At 52.6% G+C, this 10,698-nt stretch overlaps 1 protein-coding gene across 1 annotated transcript in view; it reads right to left on the minus strand.

Annotated features, from left to right (window-relative positions):
• The window catches only part of ZMAT4 (zinc finger, matrin-type 4), a 379,178-nt gene that overhangs the window by 368,038 nt on the left and 442 nt on the right, over positions 1-10,698 (minus strand). The gene's annotated exons all lie outside the window — the stretch shown is intronic.

The following is a 10,698-nucleotide window of genomic DNA, read 5'->3' on the forward strand; positions in this document are numbered from 1 at the left end:
CTCCCTGTGAGAACACTCCCCTTTGTCTCCAAGGACACATTCCTTCTGGGGTCCCCCTCTTCTCCGCCCCTGGGGGCTGCTCCCTCTCAGTCTCCTAGGCCGGGTTCATCTTCACAGCCCAGATTCAGGGGCAGCAAACGTGGCCCTCGGGCTGCTTCCTGCTGTTGTAAATAAAGTGAACACACACACCCACATGCTCATGCATTGTCTGCGGCTGCTTCTGTGCTACAAAGGCAGAGTTGAGCCATTGCAGGAAAGTCTGAAATATTTACTATGTGGTCCTGTAAGAAAAAGTTGACCAATTCCTACCCCAGACCCCTAAATACCATGGAGTTCCAGGCTCAGACTTCAGAGCTTCTCCATCCACACTCACTCTCCAGGTGATCCCATTTGGTCCCACACTTTAAATTTTATTAAGACACTGACAACTGCCGAGATTCTTCTTCAGCATAGAAAACTCTTCTCTGAACTCCAGACCCATCACCCTGCTGACTGGTGGACTTTTCATTTGGATGGCCCGGCATCCTTCCCAAACAAAATCCTCACTTCTTGTTTCTCCCCTGAGTTTGCTCCTCCCGAAAGCCTTCCCATCTCACACCAAAAACCTGGGAAGTCATTCTACCACCCCTCTTTTCTCTCAAACCCCATGTTCAACACATCAGCAAGTCTTGTTGGTTCCACTTTCAAAATGTATGCAGAAATGGCCCAGTAACCCCTCTGTTGTTCCCACCCAAACCCAAGGCACCCCCACCCTTGCCAGGATCACCGCCTCCACGCGGCCCTCCTGGAGGTGCTTTCAACACTGCCACACACAAGGCGGCCGGAGTGATCCGTTTCCATCTAAACCATGTCAGTCCTCTGCTCAAAACTTCCCAGGGGTTGGAGGACCAGCACCCTGGTCCCAGTGCTACCCCTGACACCTCGCGTCTCCAGCTTCAGGACCCCTGCTGGGTGGACAGTTCCTCCCAAGCCTCCACCTAGACCCTCTCCTCTGCGCTCTGTCTCTGCTTCAGTGTAGCTTAATTACAAAGACACCCCTGGGCCCGGCCTCCCCCACCCCAACCCCCTGGTTCCACTTCCATTCTCCCATTGCACTGACCCACCTTACTACATACTCACTCCCTCGTTTACCATCTGTTGCCCCCACCAGATAGAAGCTTCGAGAGGACAGGGAGCTAGCTGGTCAGTTTTGCCCACTCTGAATTCTCAACTTGGAGACCTGCACTTGTCATTTCTCAGTATTTGGGGCAATGAACAAGTAGACATATGACATTTCAGATGCTCCCATCTCCTTGGGAGGAAGCAGAAGGTTGGGGAAAGGAGCACGTAGCTTCTGTCATGGAGAGATCAGAAAGGACCACAGCACTGAGTTCTCCGAGCATGAGCCAGCGGCATCCCCCCACTGACCTGTCCCAGGGAACGTTCTGAAGCAAGCCAGTCCCCGAGGACAAGGCGACTGCCCGCCAGCTGCTCCCCCAAATCCCTCTGAAGACCCCCCAGAAGCCAGGAGGCTGCTCTGGAGGCAGATGGTGCCAGATCCCAACAGGGCCTCCTTGGTCTGCCCTGCAGGCATCCAGGTTACCCAGACCCAAGAGGGGTGAGCCGGATGGGGAGTCACGGCAGACAAGGCACCAGGCTTGGAATCCAGCCGTGTTACCTGCTGAGCCTTAACCAGGCCAGGTCTCAGTGTCCTCTCTGCAAAAGGAGGGTGGTGCGTAAATGTTTTAACAATTGAAAATACAGTCAGCCTTCTGTATCCGCAGGTTCATCCCTGGATACGGAGGCCGGGGAGGGAAGATTGCAAGGGACTTGGGCATCCATTAAGTTTGGTATCCCGAGGATCCTGAAACCCAACCCCTGTGGATACTGAGGGACAACTGTAAAGGGTGGTCTCAGACTCCTTGAATTTTCTCATCTTCATCACATCACATTTAAAGGTCCACTCTGTAAAGAGAGGTCATGCTTAAAGTTTGGGGTGAGCTGAAAGTCACTCCCTCATCTCCAAGCATCCTTCTTGAGTTCCAACCTATTCCCTCATCTGCTCCCGTTTTTTTGTTTTTTTTTTCCTCTTTGTCTTTTTGTCTCATAACTTTTCCCTCCTCTTCACATATTCTGAAAACCCTGAGGTCCGGCAGTTGGGGAGAGTGGGCAGGATGGGACCATCCTAACCCCTTTCCCTCTCCTCCCAGAAATCCCACAGGACAGTTTCACATCAACGGAAACAAAAGCAAGAGACGGCAAGACAGTGAATCCCTGTGAGAACCCCCAACCCTACACCCTTGCCTCCCCACCCTCCTGGAACAGCACCTTGGCCCCAGCTGGTGAAAACAGAAGGGTTTTCTGAGAACCCAGCACAGCCTGGAACCCAGGGTTTCTCAGCAGCCTCAACACCCACACTGGCTCTGGGCTCGAGACCACCGTTCACACGAGGATGTCCCTCCTTCCGTCCAAGTCGTCCTCACACTTCCGTGCTTAGGACTCAGGGCTCCGTCTCCTGAGCCCCCTGTGACCTCTCACACCCCCACTGACACCCACTCTCTTGGCACCTACACCCCAGCCTTGAGTTACGTCTCATGTGAACCCACCATGGACCTGAAGTCATCTCACCTATGCCGCTGTTAACCCCTCCAGGGTCCTCCAGGACACAGGATGCTCTGCCCACCCGTCGTCTGTGGCCCAGGACACTCAGGCCAGCAAGAAGCCCTGCTGGCTTCCAGGTCAAGGTGGTATATATATTTGCAGGCTCTTTCCATGCTGGCCCTTCCGTCTGCTGCCATACAACCTGGGGAGCGTGGCTTTGACTCTCCAGCTATCAATTGCTTCCCCATCCACCTCCAAGGCTTGTGAACACAGAACACCACACACACACACACACACACACACGTTTCTATTAAAATAAATAGAGCGGCAAATCAGCCGCAGGCCCACACCCCTCCTCACCCTGCCGACTCTCCAGCAGCCTAGCCACTTTTCCAATTAAGCCCAAGGAAGCCCCAAGGAGGTGAGCATCACAGCTGGCACCCCCACTGAGCCAAGTCACCCCAGAGCCCCCCGCGTGGCTGGGCACACATCACACAGCCGTCCAGCTGTGAGCTGCACTGGGAGCTGGGCGCCCAGCCTGCCCGGAGCGGAAGCAACAAAGGAAAGCACAGCGGCAGGTGAAGACATCTCAGAAAAGCAGCGACAAACCGGACTCCAGGAGGCAGAAGCCGGAGGTGGCCTCTGGAGAGCCTTGGGCACCCAGAGTCCCTGCTCTGAGGATGAGAGCTGTCAGGGCGTGCACTTGGTCTTAATTAATAAGGGAATCAGGCAAAAGGCACAGGTTCCCAGAAGGAGGGAAGGACGGCTCCACCCTTCCTGGTGGAGAGGTGCCAACTGACTCCACGGCACCCAGAGCCCGGCTCAATGGCCCAGCTGGACAGGCTCTGACATCCGCATTTCCCATGACCCGGCTCTCCCACGCTCTAGCTTGGTGAGTCTGGCAAGTCTTGGTCTCTCTGAGCCTCAGCATCTCAACCTGCAACATCCACAGAGGTGCATGATGCCTGTTACCAGGCCTCCTGAAAGGCTAGGACTGGTCTGACCCCTGCAGACGGGAGCTGGGGGTGAGGCAGGGAGGAAGCAGCAACACGCCACAGCCCTGGGTCCCCGCGCCCTGCCCGGAGACCCTGCCCCCTTGATGCTCAGCCCCGACGGGCGTGCAGGACCACAGGCTGTTTGGTCTGGGCACACTGATCTGAGCTGGGCACACGGATCTGACATCACTATTCCTACTCGTGAGATGCTTTTCAGTGAGAACATGGGAGCTGATCCACTGCTACATGTACGGTCACTGCTTAAACCTTCGTGGTTTGAGGAACTGACTTCGAGTTTTTTTTATTTGCAAAATAGCACATTTCCTGTAGGAAATTTGGGAAATAAAGACAAGTTGAACAAAGTTTAAAAATCAGGTGTTTCCTAAAACCCAAAGAGAACCACTGTTAACCCCTCCATATATTTGCATCCATTCTATTTTTTCATGACTGTACACTTTTTTTTTTTACCAAAATGCATTTATACTCTGTTTGCTTTTAAACCTTTATTTACTTAATATATATGGTTAGCACTTTCCCGTATCCTTGTATATTATTCAATGTCATTTTAATTGCTTCCTCAATGGATGCACCATATTAGGTTTAACCAACCCCCCCTCCCCCACGATGTTTTGTTGTAATGAACAACACTGAAAGGAATCTCCTTGATTAGATCTATTCTGCACAGCTCGGATGATTTTCTTAGGAGAAATTCCGGAAGAGGAATTGCTAACTGGTTCAAAGGGCATATTTTTCAGACATGTCTCTTGTGTTTGCAAATTATCTTCCCACCAGCTATGTCTGAAAAGGTCCATTTGCCAACACTCTTAATGGCACTGATATCCGTTTTCATTTTTGCTCATCTGCTAGTTGGGTAATAATATCTCGTTTTTAATTTCATATTTTAATGATGAGGGAGGTCGAATGTTTTTGTATCGTTTTCTGGACATTTCTGCTTCTTTGTGTATGAATGATCTCTTCACATCCTCTGTCCACTCTTGCAACAGAGGACAGGATGATTTGCTAATACTATACAAAGAACAGAATTAGCCCACAGCCTCCTTTGATGACTCTGCCCCTGTGTTGAGCAATCCCCTCCATTAAGGCATTAATGATAACGTCTAGCTTACATTCTTTTCCTGTTGTTTAAGCCCATTTGCTCTCATCCTGCCTTCAGTGAGGGGCACCCTGCCTCTCACCTACCTTTGCCTCTTCTCCGGGGATGAATAACTCCTCTTCATTTATGCCTGACCTCGTGGAACTCATGAAGCCAGAAAGTCACCCTGTGAGGCCATCCCTTGTCTTCTTAGACTTCTTCCTCCAGACCCTCATCCTTTCTCCACTAGACAGCAACAAATGGCTTCGGAACTGGCTTCCACATCTTATGCTCACCCCTCCCCAACCTCACCTCCCTCCACTCTCCACTCCCATCTCATTTTCCCTAAAGGCAATTGTGACTGCCTTGTCCTGCCTAAAACCCTTTCGTACCCGAGGGTGGCCCCCTGGCCCCCCACTACCTGGGAGCACCCGTATCCCCTCCTCCAACACCCCCAAAGAATCCTTCGTGTGCTCAGACGAAGTCACACCCAGTGTGACCCCCGGGGCACCAGTGCCCCGCTACTTTCTACTTCTGGGTCTTGACCTATGGCTGTCCACCTTCCCCACCAGGCACTCACCCCTAGCCCAGCACCAGCCTCTGTGTTTTCTCCCTTTTTCCCAGTTTTTCCCCTAATTATGTATTTATTTGGTGATGTTCATTTTGCCAATTTATCTTACTGCCCACGTGGCTCAAAGCACCACAGGGAGAAGCTGTCCACGGCCTCTGCCTGTTTCTCCAGAGGCCCAGCCTCTGTGTTGGTCCCCAGGCCGCGAGAGCATCCCTCCACATCCGCTCCCATCCCCGGGCCCCCGGGGTGCCAGCTTCTAGACCCTGACACAGCAGCCTCTGCCAAAGTGCACACCCTGCCCTGGGCCTCCAAGCACCCAGGAGGTGGATCTGCCCAGAAATGAATCAGATCTGGCCAGAAGGAAGGTAGAATTTCAGCCCCTTGTTGTAGAAGCTTCTCTTAGAAATGAGATGCATGAAATTCAAAATTCCGTTTTGCCAGGTGAAGGTAACTGGTGAAATGTCTTGTCCAGAGCCCACGTATGCTGTGGATCTGTTTTATTTCATTTATCCAATGAGGAGTTAGAGCTAGACATCTCAAGACTCTTGCCTTGGTAACCAGCAGACTAAATCATCCTTTATTTTCCTTCCTCTCTCTCTTCCTGGTCTCCACAGCTCTACCCAATCCCCCTTTTTATCCCCCGGGTCTGGTTCACATCCTGCCAACCCTGGCCTCGCAGACGCCCCTTCTCTTCCAATGATGGAGACCACAGCATCAGTTGTGTAAACCAGGGAAGCCAGAGTCAGTTCCAAGGCATCCGTGATGGGCAATCCATGACCAATGCTAACTGCAGGGCTCCCTGCCTCTGCCATTTGGATAGAAGACAGCAGCCCAGGAAAAGGAAGCAGCCCCTTCAATTGGGAAGCAAGAAAAAAAAAATTGAGCTACAGGCTTGGGATAGAGGACCTTGATTCTGGTCCCGGGTCTCCCAGTCAGGTCACCTCTCCAGGCCTTGGGCCACCTCTCCAGACCTCGGGCAACACATCTGGAAACGAAAAGCTGGACTTGAGATGAGGTCCTCAAGCCTAATCGAGTCTTCCCCCTTTGCAGCAGCAGGACAGCAGCGGGGTGTCCTGCCTACATTCCTGGGACTCTGATTCTCCATCCCTTTGATGCCCCAGAGCACAGGTGAGGTCTTGGTGAAATTTAAAAAAAAAACAGGACCCTTATCAGGAACGGGCCAGGACCCCTACACTAGACCGCCCCAGCCTGTCCCCACGCCCTGAGAGCCCCCCACCTGCTCCCCCAGCTGAATTCCCCGCTCATCCGTTTCCTAAAGATCATCACAGAGGCTCCAAACCTTCCCTTTTTAACAACTCTGGCTGATGGAAAATTCTTCTCATACCTAATCTAAGTCCATCTGCTGCAATTTCTGTCTATTTTCTCTCGTTCAGTCCTTACTGGAGATGGAGAACAGCTGGTCGCCATCCTCCATATAACATCCCCTCCTAAACCCAACTCGGTTATTACATCACCCCTCAGCCTGTTTTCCTTCTGGTACAACATCCATTGTTCCAACCTGCCTTCACGGCGGGACTCCAGCTCAGGACACATCGCCGAGCGCGGCGGCTCGCGGCGGAGCAGCTCGGTAAACCCAAGTCCTCTGAGAACCGCTACATCCCTGGACGGACATTGGACAAGGGCGGCAAAACCCTGAGAGAAGGTCGGAGCAGAAAAGGGGTGGCTGAGAACACAGCCCAAGTCCCAGGCTTTATGTGAAAGTCAGAAAAGGCAAATAGATTCAGTGCTCAAGGTCAGATCTGAGGGATCAAGCCTCACCTGCTAGACCCTCAAACCCTGCCCGCACAATGCTCTAGGGGACCGCAGCGCGACCTCAACGTGGGTAAGAGCAGAACGAACAGAGCCTTAACGGGCAAGCAAAGCGCCACAGCTACGCAGACATTCCCGATCCAAACTCACCTCCCTTAACAAAGAAACTCCACTTTGAATCCCATGGAGAACTCAAACATCCCTGAAAGTGTGTGTGCAACACTGTTAACGGTTCACACTTTAGTAGGAATAAGTCAATTCCATCCAGGCTCTTGATAGAGACATTTAGGGGTGAGAAGAGAACAAAACAAAGAATAGAAGATTAACAAACAAACGCCACCGCAGGCAGGTTTTCCAAGGTCAGACTTGAGCGCGTATGAGAGGTTAAGAGGGGCTGGGGCTCAGCATTGCAAAGGCGGGGGCTGCATCAAGCGGGCGTCAGTGTGCATCCAGAAGATGTGTTCCCCTGCCCTCATGCAGGGCTTCTGCACCACCCTCGGTGCCCGGGTGAGGTCCAGACCTGAACACAGAGCTCCCCCTGGGGCCAGACCCCAGGTGCATTCCAGAATTCCTGACTCCCTCCGGCACACGGTCTCAGGTCTCAGACGTGCGATAAGGATGGTGTCTAATATTAAATCTCAATCTCTAAGGTGCCCTTAAGTGACAGCAAGGAAGAACCAGAAGGGAAGGAAGAAAAGACAGGCACACATCAGGATGAAGTAAGATGATTCAGGTATCCACTTGCTGCCCTGTGAAGTCCCTCCCAAGGTGGGAGGTGGGCGGGGGCCACTGAGAGTATGGAAAGGGGAAGCAGGTGAACCATTTACTAATAATCTGGCTACAAAATGTTTCCAAGTGGAGAATGTAGAGGGCAAAGCACAGAGTAGAGTGAATGCATCTCAGAGCCTAGATTTCAAAACAGCCTTCACCGTATCTTGAAGCAGAAGCATCAGACTCCAGCCTGTCCACCCTCAGAGGCTGCTCCAGACTCTTTCCCACCTCCAGAATCACACCCCCACGCTCCCCAGGATTACCGGGAGTTCACACATCTACCGGAGGAAGAAAAGAAGACATTTCCACTGTGTTTACAAATACACCTAACACAATAAGCCCCCACCCCCTGACATCGCAATATTAAATTTTAAGAGAGAAGACTCGAAGGTTCGTCTCTGATCAAAATTTTCATGTTTTCTATCCTATTTCAGGGGGCAGTGTTCTTTAAGAGCACAATTGGCACAAAATGACAAGATCAAAGCAGGTTGGCAAAGAGATTATTTACTGATGTGTTGATGAGGAAATGAAGAACAGGGAAAAGGAGCCGAAAAGTAAGGAAGGGACTTTGTCTGGCTTGTGAAAGCAGACAGAGGCGACCCTTTCACGGCACGGTGGTTAAAGGAGGAGTCATCCTGGCTGGCCAGTTGGGCAGGGCCCTGTAGATGGTGCTTCTCCAGGGTCCGGGACCAAGCTACCACGTCTGATGAAATGACAAGTGACAAATTTAATTTCCTGAACACTAATCAGTCCCTTCAGACACAGACAGGCGCCTGGCTTCACAAGGAACCAGCCAGCCCAACAGCAGCCGGCGATTCTCCGAACTGGATGGCATGGCACGGCAGAGCGGCTGGATCCTGGGTTTCACGGGGCGCCATCCAAGGTGAAGTTGCAGTGGTGGTGTTTTGCGTGCCGTCAATTATTCTTTAGCTCCCATTATGCTCTTTTTAGCCTTAAGTTGTTATTTTAATGATCTTTGTTCCAAATAGGGAACTACAAGAAAGACGAAGGAGGAGGAGAGGAGGGGGAGCGGGAAAGCCAGTGTTCCCAGCGTGTCCCACTTGTACAGTGCGGCTCACCGTGCTCCCTCCCCCATCCTGCCTTCTAGCTCTGCATGAGTCACCACTCCAAGCCGGGTTTCAAAGCCTTACTTTGACTGTCCTCTATCACGACAGAGATCTAGCAGATCAGCATCGGCAGAGGGGACCCGCAATCTCACTCCCTGTCCCCGGTTCTAAACACTCCTGCGACTCCAAGGCCATGTTCCGTTGTTATTACTGCCTTCCTGAAAACCAAAGCCACCCCCTCCCCTTTCAAAATCCCCCACCTGCTAGATGTCGCCTCTGTGGGCTCTCTCTGCCCCAGACAGACCACAGAGGAGAAGGTCTCAGGCCAAGGATGCCTCAACAGCCAATAAAAGTTCAGCATCCTCTCCAGGCTCCCAAACACAAAGGCGTTCTCCTTTGCGGGGTTGCAAGCTTGTTTTGTTTACTGCCAGGCAACATGTGCAGAGGAGAAGGCTGACTGTATCCTGACCAAGAAAAAAAAAGTCAACCAGCTTTTTTTTTTTTTTTTTAAGCGTTGTGAGTAAAGCTTCAGCAATAACATCTCCCACCCGAAATAGCTGTGGAAAGAAGGTGGGCGAGAAGCCCTTGCGGAGGTTAAAGGAGACAAGAATTAAAGAGTGAACGTGATTAGTGGAGCCAGAGAATGGACACATTCACATCTCGGCGGGAAGGCTGTCCTGGGGACCGGGTATCCTCGAGGAGCCCTGCCTGAACATCCCCATGCGGCCAGGACCAGACTCGAACCTCCCAACTAGGGGGTCTAGGTTGGAGGTCAGAGAGACTCAGGGAGATGGAAGATCAGTCCCAAGCCGGCAGCTTCTGAGGGCCCGGCAGGTCGGAGGACACACCTGGCCAATGTTGTGGAATATGCAAATAGGAGCTGCCTGCACCAAAGCAGGAAGGAAGTTTGAGACCAAGCACATCGCTTCTCCCACAGGGACGCTGCTTCCTAGCAGGCCCTCAGACCTAACACCTCCTGGTGGGCAGAATCTGGGGAGCAGGGTTTCTCCCCAGGACTACGAGTGGGACTCAGATCAAGCCGCACCGTTGTGGGCCCACCGTTCACAAGCGAACAAGGGTGCCTCGAGGCTGGACCGCCCTCCGGCGGTGGCCAGCTTTTCCCTTGAAGAGCAGTCATCACAGACAGCAGGGATGATGGCTCCAGTCACCCCTCAATCACAGCAGCACCTGCGCACCGAACCAGAGCCAGCTTCTCCCACCAGCCCCCCATCCCCCCTCCCCATCCAGAGCCCCCGGCCTGCTTAATGGACAGCCCATCCCTGGTCGAGGTGTAACCTTCACAAGGGACTCAATTTCCTTCCAGCCCCTTTATTTCCATAGACACCAAACCTGGACAGTCTTCCAGAGTTTTCGGGAGCTAATCAATTTAGTGATGTCTTCCCCCACCCCCCCACACACACACCCCAGAGAACTGCTTTGTTGATTTCTCCCCAAGTTTTGTGTTGCAGACAGACGCCCATCAGGTCACACAGGACGGTCGCCCACACCCCAGGATGCCACACATCTCCCATGAGTGGATTAAATGAGCTGAGACAAAGTGGGCAAGGGAGGGGGCGGGGACGGAAGGAGACAGAAGTTTGACGAAGGACTCAAGTCGAAGGTCACAAGAGCTGGGGCAAAGCAGGTCCACGTAATGTCAAGGGGGCAGACCCTATGATGGAAAACACAACCACCCCATGGCCAGTCCCAGAACCGGCCTCCCAGCTGCGGGGTCAGCGTGGCGGGGAACCAACACATCCAGGGTCCAACCCTCCTCACCCAGCAAACCCGAATCTACACCCCGACCCCAGGCACAGCACCCCAGCCCAGGACTAGACCTATTTCCACAGA

This window comes from Bison bison, unplaced genomic scaffold, assembly GCF_000754665.1.
Source record: "Bison bison bison isolate TAMUID 2011002044 unplaced genomic scaffold, Bison_UMD1.0 scf7180017864236, whole genome shotgun sequence".
Classification (NCBI taxonomy): Eukaryota; Metazoa; Chordata; class Mammalia; order Artiodactyla; family Bovidae; genus Bison; species Bison bison.